This window comes from Apium graveolens, chromosome 2, assembly GCF_009905375.1.
Source record: "Apium graveolens cultivar Ventura chromosome 2, ASM990537v1, whole genome shotgun sequence".
Taxonomy (NCBI): domain Eukaryota; kingdom Viridiplantae; phylum Streptophyta; class Magnoliopsida; order Apiales; family Apiaceae; genus Apium; species Apium graveolens.
This window is the reverse complement of record NC_133648.1, coordinates 29,552,485-29,569,950: the sequence shown is the minus strand read 5'-3', so window position 1 is coordinate 29,569,950 and position 17,466 is coordinate 29,552,485.

The window sequence follows — 17,466 nt, the reverse complement described above, 5'->3', positions numbered from 1 at the left end:
AAGTCTGGAAACTTCAGGGACCTAACTGCATCGTTTTTAAAACTACAGGGGCCTGTTTGCAATTTTACCAACTCCGCCGTCGACTTCGCCGGAGTGTGGCCGGAGAACACGATTCCGGCCACCTCAGGCCGCCAAACTGTCCAGATCACAACTACACCTCACCAGGAACATATTCATGCAATCAAATCATTATAATCATTCATGTTTTGGCCGGAAATTGGCCAAGAACATCGCCGGTTTCCGGCGAACATCAAAAATATTCAAAACACAACTCCCTTCTCTACAGACCTCATTGGTTCATGAAACTTATACGACTGGATTGCTAATTTCACAGAGAACACAACCCACTATAACACAACATCAATCTATCACAGAATAAGAAACCCCCAAATTTCAATTAAGAACATTCATACGGGTTATAAACCCTAATTTTAAAATTCGAAAATCAAACTTAAATTTGAACATGTTATTGAACTCCAAATCAGACGTATGACATATGAAAATCATCAGGAAAACAAGCTCTACAACATGCAATCATCAAATCATACAAACAATCATCCGAACAAAAAATCATATTTTTAATAAAATAAATTCGAAAGTAAATAAATTTTTAGAAATTAAACCTTTGATTCTGCAGTGAAACAAAGCTCAGAATCTGATAGAACACCTCAAATCCTTCGTTTTGGTTACTCAAGCTTTAAAAACAGAGATCGGTAACGCCTACATTTTGCTGTTTGATTCTTAGAACAGTTTATGAATATAAGATTTTTCTCTGTAAAATTATATAATTATCTGTCTGCAAATGATTTTTATACGAAATAAAATACGGTAAAAGGCTATTTATAATTACGGAAAATTAGTATCCCGTTGGATCATTCTGGATATAAAATGGTACGTTTATTTATAAAAACTGATCCAAACGGTATCGGTTTTCGGGATAATTATCCAAATCAGTACAGCTTGTACTGCGGTCTTGGTCTCAGCACCCAGTTACACGTACTACGAAGTGATAATTGGGATAGTTTAATAAAAAGCTCCCGTTTATCGAAAATACGGGTTTTATTAATATACCGAAACGAATATTGTATCGAAAATGTTGTGCCGGGACCCGCGCAGGACAAACCGTACGCCGGATCGAAAAAGTCGAAACATGGAAAATGCTCGAAATATTACAATTAGGTTAGGAAGGAGTTCTCGGAAGAGTTTCGGGTTCCAAAAACGTAACAACGGTTGACGTCGGTTGGTTCCCGTTTTTATAAAATAAATTTTAATTACCCGGAAAAAGATTTTAAAAATTTCATATGATTCTTATAAATCTATAAATCAACATAAAAATAATTAGGAAGATATGACAATTATCTATATTTTATTTTGGACATATAAAAATTAAAATACTCAATTAATATTATTTTTGAATATTCAAGTACATATATCACTTAACAATTAACTCACAAAATAGATACTGAACACACATAATAATTATTTAATAGTAAAAATAATTACACGTTATATCCCGGATATTACATCCTTCCCCCCTTAAAAGGATTCTGTCCTCAGAATCTCCTAAGAAAACAAATGAGGGTACTTTTCTCTCATATCACTTTCTAACTCCCAGGTTGACTCTTCAACCTTTGGGTTTCTCCACAATACTCTTACTAACTTTATCACTTTATTCCTCAATACTTTCTCTCTTTCCTCTAAAATCTCTATTGGATTCTCTACATATGATAAATCTGCCTGAAGCTCTATTGGCTCATATTCTATTACATGCCTGGAGTCTGGATTATATTTCTTGAGCATCGATACATGAAAAACATTGTGAATGTGCCCCATGTGCGGAGGTAACGCCAATTCGTAAGCGACTTTGCCAACGCTCTTTAGGATCTCAAAAGGTCCGACATATCTTGGGCTTAGCTTCCCTTTCTTCCCAAACCTCGTTAGTCCTTTCCACGGTAATACTTTCAATAATACCAAGCTCCCTTCTTCAAATTCCATGTCTTTCCTTGACTGGTCTGCATATCTCCACTGACGATTTTGTGCGGCTATTAATCTCTTCTGGATAATTTCAACAACTTCCTTTGTCTGTTGCACCAATTCAGGTCCGAGTATTTTGCGTTCTCCTACTTCGTTCCAATATAATGGAGATCTACATTTGCGTCCATAAAGGGCTTCATAAGGTGGCATCCCAATGCTGGCGTGATAACTGTTGTTATAAGCAAATTCTACCAGGGGTAAATGCTCGTCCCAACTTCCTTTGAAATCAATAGCACAAACACGTAGCATGTCCTCGATTGTCTGGATTGTTCTTTCACTTTGGCCGTCCGTCTGCGGGTGATAGGCCGTACTCATATTCAATTTTGTTCCCAAACATTCTTGAAAACTCTTCCAAAATCTTGAATTAAACCTTGGATCTCGATCAGATACGATAGACACTGGAACTCCATGACGAACTACAATTTCTTTTAGGTACATATGGACTAACTTGTCGAGCGAAAATCTTTCATTTATAGGCAGAAAATGAGCTGACTTGGTAAGTCTATCCACTATAACCCAAATGGCATCATGATTAGCCCTTGTCCTTGGTAATCCAACTATGAAATCCATGGTAATATGTTCCCACTTCCATTCTGGAATCTCCAATGGCTGTAGCAATCCGCTTGGTCTCTGATGCTCTGCTTTAACTCTCTGACAGGTATAACATTTGCTAACCCATTCCGCAATTTCCCTCTTCATATTTGGCCACCAATAATTCTTCTTTAAATCTCTGTACATTTTGGTACTCCCTGGATGGATGGAATATCTTGAACTATGTGCCTCTTGTAAAATTTCATTCTTTAACTCCGTCACTGGTGGAATCCAAACTCTTGAAGAAAACCTAAGAATACCTTGATCATCTTGTTGCGTGCATAATTCCTCACCTACCAAACTATTTATATCTTGATCCATTACCTCTTTCTGGCATTTCTTTATTTTCTCCAATAACTCTGGTTGGAAAATCATACTGTACACTTTTGCTTCCTCAGGCTTGCAAATTCTAACCTCCAATTCTAATTTCTGAAATTCTTTATATATTTCTTCAGGTACAGATAACACATTTAACCTTTCCTTCCGACTTAACGCATCTGCTACAATGTTCGCCGTACCGGGATGATAATTAATCGAGCAATCATAATCCTTGATCAATTCTAACCATCTCCTTTGCCTCATATTAAGTTCCTTCTGGGTAAATATATATTTCAAACTTTTGTGATCCGTGAAAATCTCACACTTTTCTCCATACAAATAATGTCTCCAAATCTTCAAAGCAAAAACTATAGCTGCTAGCTCCAAGTCATGAGTAGGATATTTCTGTTCGTGTGGTTTCAATTGCCTTGACGCATAAGCAATCACCTTGTAGTGCTGCATAAGAACACATCCTAATCCTTTATGAGAAGCATCGCTATAAATTACGAAATTCCCTTGATCGTCTGGAAGTGACAAAACAGGTGCCGTGATTAATCTTCGCTTCAACTCCTGAAAACTTTCTTCGCACTTGTCGTTCCATATAAACTTTTCATTCTTTCGTGTAAGCTTTGTTAATGATGTGGCAATCCTTGAGAAATTCTGAACAAATCGACGATAATATCCCGCCAATCCTAGGAAACTTCTTACCTCAGTGGGTGTTCTCGGTCTCTCCCAATTCATAATTGCTTCGATCTTTATCGGGTCCACTTTGATCCCTTCGTTACTGACTATGTGTCCTAAGAACTGAACTTCCTGTAGCCAAAACTCACACTTCGACAGTTTAGCATATAACTTCTTTTTCCTTAAAATCTCCAAAGCCGTTCTCACATGTTCCGCATGATCCTCTTCCGTCTTGGAATAGATTAAAATATCGTCTATAAACACAATAACAAACTTATCCAAATATTCCTTAAAAATTCTGTTCATCAGGTCCATAAACGCTGTTGGGGCATTGGTCAATCCAAAAGACATCACTAGAAATTCATAATGCCCATACCTTGTTCTGAAAGCTGTCTTTGGTATATCTTCTGGCTTGATCTTTAGTTGATGATATCCCGATCTTAAATCAATTTTGGAGAAGTACTTGGCTCCCTTCAATTGGTCAAACAGATCATCGATTCTGGGTAACGAATACTTGTTCTTGATTGTCAGCTTGTTAAGTTCCCTATAGTCAATGCACAGTCTCATGCTTCCATCTTTCTTCTTGACAAATAATACCGGGGCTCCCCACGGGGATACGCTGGGTCTAATTACTCCTTTCTCTAACAATTCTTGCAATTGCCTTGCTAGCTCTTTCATCTCAACAGGCGCCATTCTGTACGGGGCTTTGGACACCGGTTCTGTTCCAGGTTCTAAGTCGATCGCAAATTCAATTTCTCTATTTGGAGGAAGTCCTGGTAACTCGTCGGGAAATACGTCTGGAAATTCATTCACTACTGGAATATCTTCAAGTTTTGCTGGCTCCTAACTTCTGTCGATTACATATACTACGAAATGCTCACATCCTTGTCGTAGTAACTTCTTGGCTTGAATCATTGTTAAGAATTTCCTTATTTGTTTCTGACCTTTGAACGTTATTATTCTTTCGTCTGGCGTTTTCACCATTACTTTCTTATTTCGACAATCTATCTGAGCATCATGCTTAGATAACCAATCCATCCCTAATATCACATCAAATTCTCCTAACTTAAATGGTATCAAATCTACACAAAACTTACTACCAGAAATCTCAATCTCACAATTTCCACAAACTTGGTTTACAGTTACACGTTCTTGATTTGCTAATTCCACAGTCATTATTTCATTTAAGCACTCAACTGGACAGTTTAATTTACTAACAAAATCTTGTGAAACAAACGATCGAGTTGCTCCCGAGTCTATTAACACTTTGGCACATAAAGAATTCACATTAAGCGTACCTGCCACGACATCCGTATCCTGGATCGCATCCTTCACCGACATGTCAAAAACTCTAGCCCTTGAAGTCTCATTCACTGTTGGGGTAGATCCCATAATCCTCAATGCATTACTGACTGGGGCTGGTGTCTTGCAATCCCTGGCCATATGTCCTGGATTCCCACATTTAAAGCATGTAAATCCAATGACTGGAACCTTCACTGCTGGATTCCGGATAGGCTGATCCTTATTTGCTGGCTGATTTCGGCACTCCCTTGAATAGTGCCCTTTCTGGTTGCATTTAAAACATACCACATTCAACTTGTTACAAACTCCTCCATGCTTCTTTCCACAAACTTGACAATCTAGAAAAGTTAATCTCAACTGATTCGGCTGATTCACATTAGCTGGACGATTGTCCTGGCCTCCGTCTCCTGCATTTTGTTTCCTGAAATTAAAATTTCTCCCTGGCTGAAACTTGCCCTTCTTAAAATTTGGAAACTTCCCTGTTTGTGACTGACCCTCACTTCCCTCAACTTTCCTTTTCTTGCTTTCCTTATCTTTCTGGAACATCTCACTCTCTGTCTCTGCGATCATAGCCTTCTGTACAACCCCGACATAGGTATCCAATTCAAAAATAGCTACCTTCCCTCTGATCCATGGCTTTAAGCCTTGCTGGAATCTCTTAGCTTTCTTTCTATCAGTATCAACATACGACGGCACATACCTTGACAATTCCTCAAACTTCCCCTCATAATCTGTTACCGACATATTCCCTTGCTTTAACTCTAAAAACTTCAGCTCCATTTGATCCTGAACAAACTGAGGGAAATACTTTTCTAGAAATAATTCCTTGAACCTTTCCCAAGTAATAACATCCGTACCTTCCAATGTCTTCACCATCTCCCACCAATAGGTGGCTTCATTCTTCAGATAGTAACTTGTAAACTCAACCTTCTGTTTTTCCTTTACTTTCACTAAGGCAAATGCCTTCTCTATTTCCTTTAACCAAACATTTGCTTCAATTGGCTCTAAGGAACCCTTGAATTCTGGTGGGTTTATTGCCTGAAAAGTTTTGAAAGTTACCTGGGGATTGGTCTGTCTTTGTTGTTGTTGTGCTAGGTGAACTGTTTGTTGGGCCAAGATTTGAAGAATCTGGGCTATTGCTGGGTCCATAGGTCCTGGGTTCACATTCGGGTTTGTATCATCTTGATTGTTGTTGTTGTTGGTTTCTTCATTTCGGGTGTTGGTGCGGGTATTTCTTTTGGGAGGCATTTTCTGTAAAGAATTAATCAATTTATTTAGCTTTTGAATCAAATATTTGCATAGAAGAAAAGTTTTGTAAAACAGGAATATCTCTTTTTTGAAAACAGTGGTAATTAAATAAATTGCATGCTTCTTTACAGAATATAAGCAGTTATGGAAAACAGGGTACATGGCATCACAGGGTATAACTGGTGCAATAAATAAGGTAAGGTAAAACAGGTGCAGTAAAATAAATGACAGTGCTGGAAAGGAAAAAGGTACTGATATATATAGATCAAAAGTTTTAGGGTAGTACAAGCGTAAAGATGCTTCGAAAGTAAAAGCAAAAAGGGTACAACAACCTACTCACTAGTCAGCATAGCTAGTCTATAAATACAACTCAAGAGTCTACTGATACACACTACACACTACTATCCATACTACATAATCATAACAACACTACTCAGCATCTTCATCTCAAAATCTCTAACTCAGCTCCAAGGAAACTCTGGTCCTGCCAGCCTCTCAAAGTCCTCCATCACCTCAGTAGCCCAGCCCAGCAGTGCATCAGGGCCTCTTCCAAGTAGTGTAGCTCCATGTAACCTAGCCTCAAGAACCCTCCGTGTCACATGAATCTCCTCTCGAAGCTCCCTCACACCACGATCAACATCTGTAGTTCTGATGATATGCTGTAACTCTCTAATCTGAGCCAACAAGGAATCACGCTCCAATAGAAGAGCCTCATACCGGTAATAAGGAACTGGGGGCAATGTAGACTGGAATGGGGCACTCGCTACTGAATGCCCAGTGGAATCTGAATCAGCTGGTGGGGGTCCTCTGACAGGTGGCCTCATGCCTGGAGGTGGAATAGCCTGCAGTGGCACGGGCTGCAACACCGGTGGAGGTAGAATAGCCAATGCTGGTGGAACAATAGGACGTGGATGCGAAAACGGCACTCCAACTGAAGGCTCTGAGTGATCAGCTGATACGAGAATAAAAGAGTCGGCCATCTCTGCTATTTGAAATCATATCGCAATATAAGAATCTCATTCCATAACGTAAACTATACTAATACCTGATATACCGAAGCACTCAACCTCTCAACGTTCTCTCATCCTATGCCTTACTTCTAATCTTAACCCTCTACCCATTCCCGTTAACCTAGGCTTGTGTCAGTGACTTATAACCTGTAGCTCTGATACCAAACCTGTGGCGCCCTCCAAACCCGGGTCAGAAGTTTGGGGTCCACACACACACCTTAATTATAACCTGCTTATAACAATAATAAAGATAATAATAATATATGCAGTGACCTTACTTATCAACTACCACGGACCGCAACAGGTTAAAGTATGCACACAATCCAAACACACTAATATATTACAAACCGTTCAAATCCCAACTATTTCAAACTCACACTGAGTATCAAACATTAATACAAACTTTTACAAACTTAAATTATCCCAAAAGAAGCCTACTAGCTCAGCTTCCTCAACCTGAACCCCTAGCTCTCACGCTGGACTGGGGATCCTCGCTACCAACTGGTTCCTTTTTAACTGGAAAGAATATAAACAACATCGCACAAATGAGCTAACTAGCTCAGCAAGTCAAAATGACAAAACTGAGAATAATGATCATCAGGTGACTATGATTATGATATCAAGTGAACATTGGATTATAATTTAGAATTGGATATTATACTTTTAATTTAAAAGCCAAAGTTAGGCTGCTGATCAGTCACGCACTAACCCCGAGCAAGGCACACATCATTGCTCTAACTACTAGATCCAAGGCACACATTGGCCTAACTTGACCATTATATGGTCTGACCACGAATATGGTCCACAATTTTATAAAAACAATCCAATTCTAACATAATAACAGAATATGCAATAATAAACAATAACCAAAATCATTAACAACAATGAGTGTTTAACAATGAAAGGTTTTCAAACTTTGTAAGGATCAAATAAGTAGTTTAAAAGCTTGAACGCTGGGTAATGAAAGAATTGGATAACAAAAGAATCAATATTTAAGGGTTTCAAAGATTTGGGCTCTCAAAGCATAGGATACAATGGTTGAATATACAAGTAATTCAGTTCAGTGTTTGGGATTTTGTTTGCATGTATTTATGGAATAGTATCGTATACTTGAGGTTCGAGTTTGGGTTTACAATAATCAATGGCTTAGAAAGAATATGGTTCATGGCTCAAGAACAATAACTGAAATCAGGGTTTAGGTTTCCGTGCTTCAAAGCACTTGCAATGTCAACAAGACTATCAAGAATTACAATGTCTCAAGAAAGTTCAAAACACTTGCCTGGTATTAGCTTACTACTCTGCACTGACTTCCAATCACAACCGTCTTACTCTTCAACTATCTGTTTTCCTTTCCTACGTCTTGCCTTTTCTGCTCACATATCATAAGTATCTATCAATCATCAACTCATAGAGTTCTATTCAACACACACTTCTATCTACCCTTCGTTTTACCCAAATCCGATTAACGGATTGAAATCTATGCAATAACGAAGTAAACACCGAATATATAGACCGATAGTCAAACAACAGGTCACGTATAACACATAATACATCACGTAATCAATGACATATCATTTATAAAGAAGTCTCGGGTCATAAATGTGCTTTCGGGTATTTAAAATAATTTTTAAAATATTTTTTGGAATTAAAACGGGTCGTTGGATCAATTTCGGGTTAATAAACAGGGTTCGGTTGGCCAATTCTGGCTCCGAAATAATTTTAGAATAATTATCGAGCCTTGAAAATAATTTAGAATAATATTTTAAAGCTCGAAACTATTTTTCAGAATTTTTAAATCATTTTTAATAATTAAATTTAATTAAATAATTAATTAAAAATCAATTAATAATTAATTAAATCAATTAATCAATTAATTTTTGAATTAATTGACTAATTAATCAATTAAAAATTAACTGAAATTAATTAACTAATTAATTCAGATTTATTTGTGAATTAAAAATAATTTTTGGAATTAAAATAATAATTTTTAGAATTTTCAGAAATTAAAAACGAATTTTTATAATAAAAATAAATGGGAAATATGATTTTTAAACATTTTTAAAACAGGTTTCCTATTTTTGCAAAGTCTGGAAACTTCAGGGACCTAACTGCATCGTTTTTAAAACTACAGGGGCCTGTTTGCAATTTTACCAACTCCGCCGTCGACTTCGCCGGAGTGTGGCCGGAGAACACGATTCCGGCCACCTCAGGCCGCCAAACTGTCCAGATCACAACTACACCTCACCAGGAACATATTCATGCAATCAAATCATTATAATCATTCATGTTTTGGCCGGAAATTGGCCAAGAACATCGCCGGTTTCCGGCAAACATCGAAAATATTCAAAACACAACTCCCTTCTCTACCGACCTCATTGGTTCATGAAACTTATACGACTGGATTGCTAATTTCACAGAGAACACAACCCACTATAACACAACATCAATCTATTACAGAATAAGAAACCCCCAAATTTCAATTAAGAACATTCATACGGGTTATAAACCCTAATTTTAAAATTCGAAAATCAAACTCAAATTTGAACATGTTATTGAACTCCAAATCAGACGTATGACATATGAAAATCATCAGGAAAACAAGCTCTACAACATGCAATCATCAAATCATACAAACAATCATCCGAACAAAAATTCATATTTTTAATAAAATAAATTCGAAAATAAATAAATTTTTAGAAATTAAACCTTTGATTCTGCAGTGAAACAAAGCTCAGAATCTGATAGAACACCTCAAATCCTTCGTTTTGGTTACTCAAGCTTTAAAAACAGAGATCGGTAACGCCTTCGTTTTGCTGTTTGATTCTTAGAACAGTTTATGAATATAAGATTTTTCTCTGTAAAATTATATAATTATCTGTCTGCAAATGATTTTTATACGAAATAAAATACGGTAAAAGGCTATTTATAATTACGGAAAATTAGTATCCCGTTGGATCATTCCGGATATAAAATGGTACGTTTATTTATAAAAACTGATCCAAACGGTATCGGTTTTCGGGATAATTATCCAAATCAGTACAGCTTGTACTGCGGTTTTGGTCTCAGCACCCAGTTACACGTACTACGAAGTGATAATTGGGATAGTTTAATAAAAAGCTCCCGTTTATCGAAAATACGGGTTTTATTAATATACCGAAACGAATATTGTATCGAAAATGTTGTGCCGGGACCCGCGCAGGACAAACCGTACGCCGGATCGAAAAAGTCGAAACATGGAAAATGCTCGGAATATTACAATTAGGTTAGGAAGGAGTTCTCGGAAGAGTTTCGGGTTCCAAAAACGTAACAACGGTTGACGTCGGTTGGTTCCCGTTTTTATAAAATAAATTTTAATTACCCGGAAAAAGATTTTAAAAATTTCATATGATTCTTATAAATCTATAAATCAATATAAAAATAATTAGGAAGATATGACAATTATCTATATTTTATTTTGGACATATAAAAATTAAAATACTCAATTAATATTATTTTTGAATATTCAAGTACATATATCACTTAACAATTAACTCACAAAATAGATACTGAACACACATAATAATTATTTAATAGTAAAAATAATTACACGTTATATCCCGGATATTACAGTGACTGAGGTCACAGTTTTACTCACAGATTGCTCTGTGGTTATGGCTAGTTGTTGTTCCTCCCTAAGTGTGGGAACCTCTAATTGAATTGGAGGGGATTTGACTGGGTTACTCCCATGTACACCAGCCTCAAACCCTTGTATGTCGTGCAACACACTGGCACCTGAATATGTTGTACTTGCCTCCCCTATGACAGGATCATGGGCAATTGTACTCCTAGGATCAACTTCCAAGGCAATTTTTGCTAGGGTTGTGAAGGGAGTTGCTCCTACAAGAGGAACCTCCAATTGAATTGGAGAGGATTTAGGTAGCTCCCCCTCAGGAGTACTACCCTCAAACCTTACAGTCTATGAAGACTGATTTACACATGAAGGTGCATTTTGAGTTTTCATGGGGTCTTCAGTAAAAACTAATGAATCCCCCATATTTGTGATGGTGTCATCAAGGTATACCCCAGCTAGTAGCCTCTCACCATCTAAATGAGGTGTCTGGGTGGTGAGTAAGACTTCTTGAGCCAATTCGTTTGATTTTTCTTGCACTTGAGAAACAGATTCAAATGCAGTATTGGAAGACAAAATTTGAGAAATTAGAAGTTGTTGTTTAGAAGTGAGTGTTGGCAGCTCCCCCTGAATGGATGAGGGAGCTTCAAAATATGTGCCCTCACTGTGTGTGCCATCCTTGTTTCTCCTACCATACACTTAAATTGCTTCTTGTGCAGGCTGTGCAGACTCACTACTGGTTGTTTTTGCAACTGCATCCTGTTGGGAGGATGCAGAGGTGGCTAGAGTGGTCAGCTCAGTTTGTTTACTCCTTTTAGATCTCTTGACCAAAGGTGACTCTTTTTCAGCTAAGTCGTCACCACTCTCAGTTACAATAGTTAAGGTTGCCCCCTTTCTCTTCTTTTTACTCACCTCATCCTTTTGAGAAGATGAGATGGTTGGTTGCCTAGCTTCTAAAGGTTGTGAAGGAATGGTTGCATCTTGGGAAGATCTCTGTGGGTGTTCCCGTGTTTGTACTTCCACTGGTTCAGGGATCATAGTCGTGCTAGACTGATTCTGATTACCACTACTTCTCATGTCTGGCATATAATAAGGGTAAGTCTTAAATCTTTCAATCATGAAAGGTGTTAACTTAAGACTTAATGGAACCTTATTCTTAGTAAGAAGTGATCCAAATAGAATTTTGGATACCTGCTTACAATTTCCAATTAGTGTTCTATTCACACCTTCTAGCATGTGTATGTCATTCACTTTATAATATAAAGCTGACATAATAAATCTAGGCAGAAAGATCTCCTTACCTCTTGATTCCAATGACATTGTCAACCTGGTGCTCAGTTCCTCCAATATGTAGTGTCTTATATTTATCTGTTTGTTATGACCAATGGAGTAGACCAGCTTCTGGACAACACTGGATATGTTGTTAAATCCTGACTTTCTGCAAGTAAATGCCCTTATCACATAGTCAAATAGGAATGACCATTCCCTCCTCAGATACATTTTGTTTATGCTGGCCAGATTAATCCTATCAGAATAATTGATGAAGTCCATGAACTCATACAGCTCATCCTGAGTTGGAGCCTCCACCATATTGTCAGTAGGAATGCCCAAAGCCTTGTTGACATCATTCTCAAGAATCTCCACTTGTTGTCCCTTGATTGTGCAGTTTATTACTATAGTTGCAGCTTGATTCTCATGCATAACTGTCCTGGTTGTTGCTGTGTTCCAGAAATCACCTAACACATCTAAATACAACACGGATTAGCTGTTAGAGCACCTACAAAGTAGGTCTCAGAAAGGAACTTAACAAAGCACTGAAAAACTTCAGGTGCTTAATTTGCATCCAGAAATGCAAGAAAGTTGGTTTCCTTGGGGATAAAGGGTACAAGATTGTTGGTTGCCATAGATATGAGTATGAAATTTAGTGGGTAAAAGAGATTTATGAGAAAGAAGACAAAACGAGAGAGAAAACGGTTTTGGATTGAAAGCTAGGTCACTTGAGATCTCGAAAGTTGTAAGTATGTATATGTATCGAGGAGTTTGGGTATTTATAGTAAAGCAAATGACTTGTCGAGAACTCAAAAATAGACGTTTGGAATTTTTCTATCGAGAAGTCATTTTAAGAAATGAAAAACATATCGAGAAGTCATTTTAAATTACCCTTTTAGAGGACTAAAAATTGACTTATCGGGATGTGAGATAAATACCCAGTTTGTCCAAAAATGGACTGAATTAATTCCAACTTTTATTTGAATAAATTCAAAATAAAGTTAAAATTAATTTTCCAAAAGATTTTACTAAAATAATTTATTAAATTAAATTATTTCAGTTCTGAGTTATTGTTAAGTCAAAAATTGTACTTGTAGAGAACTCTGTGAATTAACACTATTAGAGAACTCTACAAGGACTTATCGATAAGTCATATTTAAGCCTATCGAGAAGTCACTCGAGAAGTCATAATATTGACTTATCGAGAACTCACTCGAAAGTCCTAAAATGACTTGTCGAAAAGTCAATTATACTTATCGAGAACTCAGTTCTTTATATACTTTTAATTTTTGTAATTATGCCTTGTGTTAATTTTACATATTAAGGATATAAATTAACAATTGGGCAGTTCAATAGAATTTGAAAAATTCCAAGTTGAATTTTGACTTTTGAAAAATAAATATGCGGAAATTTCTGAAATATTTATAGTTCATATTTCAATTAATTTCCAATTAAATCAAATTAATTTTGATTTACTGGAAATTAATCTGCTGCAAAATATTAGCTGAGTTCTTGCCTTAGGATGAAGAATTAAGCATTCAAATTTCACCTACAAGTCTAGTGAAAGTTGCTTCATCCAAAGGTTTAGTAAAAATGTCAGCTAATTGTTTTTCTGTTGGAACAAAAATGAGCTCAATGGTATCATTTGTAGCATGTTCTCTAATAAAATGGTACCTTACATCAATGTGCTTAGTTCTAGAATGATTAACTGGATTAGCCCCTATAAATATAGCACTAGTATTGTCACACATGATAGGAATTTTGTGTAACACTAGGCCATAATCCATTAGCTGATTTCTAATCCAAAGCACTTGAGCACAATAACTTCCTACAGCTATGTATTCAGCCTCAGCTGTAGAAGTTGATACAGATTGTTGTTTCTTGCTATACCAGGATACAAGTCTTTGTCCAAGAAATTGATAGCTTCCACTAGTACTCTTTCTGTCAACCCTGCATCCAGCAAAATATGCATTTGTGTAACCAATAGCTTCAAAACCAGTTCCCTTAGGATATCATAATCCCAAGTTTAGAGTTCCCTTCAAATATCTGAAAATCCTCTTTACAGTCATCAAATGTGATTCTTTTGGATTGGCTTGAAATCCTGCACACAGACATTTTGCAAACATGATGTCTGGTCTACTTCCTGCTAAATAAAGCAATGATCTAATCCTCCCTCTATAGCTTGAGATATCTACACTCTTGCCCTTTTTATCTTCATCCAACTTTGTTGCAATAGACATAGGTGTAGATGCAGGTGAACAATCAACCATACCAAACTTTTTCAATAGATCCTTGACATACTTAGTTTGGCTGCTGAAGATACCATCACTTCTTTAACTGACTTGAAGTCCGAGAAAGTAACTCAGTTCCCCCATCATACTCATTTCATATTCATTTTGCATAAGCTTCGAGAATCTTTGGAAAAGTTTCTCATTAGTAGAACCAAAGATGATATCATCCACATAGATCTGAACCAGGATCATATCTTCACTATGTTTCTTGTAGAAGAGAGTTTTGTCTATAGTATCTCTAGTAAAACCATGCTTTCGTAGGAATTCTGACAGTGTGTCATACCAAGCTCGAGGTGCCTGTTTTAGTCCATATAGAGCCTTGAGTAAGTTGTACACATAATTTGGAAATTCCGGATCTTCAAAGCCAAGTGGTTGTTGCACATAAACTTTTTCTTCTAGCTCACCATTCAGGAAGGCACTCTTGACATCCATTTGATATACTTTAATAATTTGAATATGCAACAAATGTTAGAAAAATTCTTATTGCTTCAAGTCTTGCAACTGGAGCAAAAGTTTCATCGTAATCAATTCCTCCTTCTTGTGAGTAGCCTTTTGCAACCAACCTTGCTTTGTTTCTGGTAACTATACCATTTTCATCCATCTTGTTCCTGAACACCCATTTTGTTCCAATTATGCTTGTATTCTTTGGTGCAGGAACCAATTCCCAAACTTTGTTTCTTTCAAACTGATTCAGCTCTTCCTGCATGGCAGATATCCAGTCAGGATCCAGTAAAGCTTCATCAATTTTCTTAGGCTCTACTTGAGACAGAAAATATGCATGCAGGCACTCATTAGCAGTTGTACTTCTAGTCCTCACACCAGCAGTAGGATCACCAATAATTGCTTCTCTAGTGTGACTTCTATCCAACTTCCTTGTATGAGTTTGTTGACTCGTGTCTTCATCATTTTCTTCATTGTTGGTTTGACTGCCAGATCCTTCTTCTCTATCTCCCCATGAGTTTGTGCTATCAAATTCAGGTGTTTGAGATGAGTTTCCACTTCCATGATTTTCCTGTTGAGTAGTTTCTTCATTTATCATCTGTGTGCATCAACTTCATTTTCCTCATCAGAATCAATATCAATGTTGATGTTTTCAAATGCAAGGGCTTCAGCTTCATTATCATCAAGGCATTTCAAGCCTGGACACTTGTCATCATCAAAAGTCACATATGTGATTTCCATAATATTCTTTTGGTCAATCACATAAACTTTGTAGGCTGTTCTTTTTAATGAATATCCCATAAAAATTGCTTCAAAGACTTTTGAGTCAAATTTTCCCATATATTCAGAGTTGTCTTTCAAAATGTAACACTTGCTTCCAAACACATGAAGATACTTTATAGTAGGCTTTCTTTTGGACATGATTGAGTAAGGTGATTTGCCATGTGCTTTCTTAATGAGATATCTGTTATGTGTGTAATATGCAATGTTAACTGTAATATCCGGGACATGACGTGTAATTATTTTTATCAATAAATGATTTTATGTGATTATTATGTGATTTTTGGTGAATTATTTGATGATTGGTGTGGTTATGTGGATGTTCATATGTGGTAAAGTCTAGGTATGTTAATTTTATTATGTCCAGAATAAAATATAGATAATTAAGGTATTTTTCAGGTAATTTTTGGAGTATTATATGATTTTATATTGATTTATGAATTTATTAACTATTTTATGAATAATTACAAAATTATTTTATAAAGCCGGGAATCGTCCAACCTCAACCGTTTTTACGTTTTTATAACCCGAAACCCTTCCGAAAACTCCTTCCTAACCTAATCTGGTAATTCCGGACATTTTCCATGTTTTGACTTTTCCGATCCGGATTACGGTTTGACCTGTGCGCGGCCCGGCGCGATATTTTCGATACGCTAACCCTTTTTGATAACATTATCTTTGTACAATCATTTTATAAAAGCCCAGTTTTGATAATTATCCGAAATAGGATAACGTTTATCCAAAACAGGATAGTGCTTATCCAAAACTGGATAGTGTTTATCCAAAAAGGATAATGTTTATCCAAAACAAACGTATTTATTGATCCAACACGATCCAGAACGTACTAATATTCCGTAAATATAAATAGCCCTTTCTTATTTCATTTTCACGCATAAAATCATAATCAGATAGTGAAAATCCCTGAAAACCAGAGAAAACCCTATTACAATACCGTATTCTTGAAAATCAATCGCACAAACGAAGGCGTTATCGAACTCCGATTCGGGCGTGCAATATATCAAAACGAAGATCTCGAAATCTTCTTTCTGAATCAACCATTTGTTTTTGCTCAGAAATCAAGGTATTTTTCTGATTTAATTATTTAAATTCAAATTAATTATGGATTAAAATATGAATTTTTGTTCTTGATGTTTTTGATATGATTTGATGGCATAATCGTGTAGATTATTTCTTCCTGGTCAATTTGGTATATTATATTTTAAATTTGGACTTCAATAACATGCTTAAATTTGAGTTTGATCTTCAAATTAATAAAATTAGGGTTTGAATGTTTTAATGTTCTAAATTCGATTTGGGATTTTTAATTTCATTGATTCTGGGTTCGCTTCATTGGTACTAGCCAATAGATCATGTTAAGACGAGATGATTCATGTATTCAAATGTTGTGATGGCCCCTGTGTTGCCTCGCCGGAAAAGCTCGAATCCGGCCGGTTTTAATGGCCATTTTGGCTGGAATCATTAAAACGACTTCTGTTTTAGATGTTGTTAACTGGTTGTGTTTCTGAGATGCTATTGAATGGTTGGGAACTGAAAAAAGGTAAAAACCGAGCTGGATTGGGGCTCGATTGGGTTCGTCGGGAAACGAAACCCCGTCGGATTCTGCATTTTTCTGGTGGGTTCTTCAGTTTCATGGTGACCCGTTTGGGTCGGTTTCTGACCCGGGTTTCGACCCAGTTTTAATTCTATAAAACCCAATTTCAACTTCTAAAATCTGTTTCTGTATTCTTTTATGTAAAAACTATTATAAAATTCTATTTTAATTCATTTTAAATTCTAAAAATCTATACTTAATTCTGAAAAATTATTTTTAATTCTAAAATAAATCTTAATTAATTAATTGATTAATTTTAGTTGATAATTAATTATTTAATTA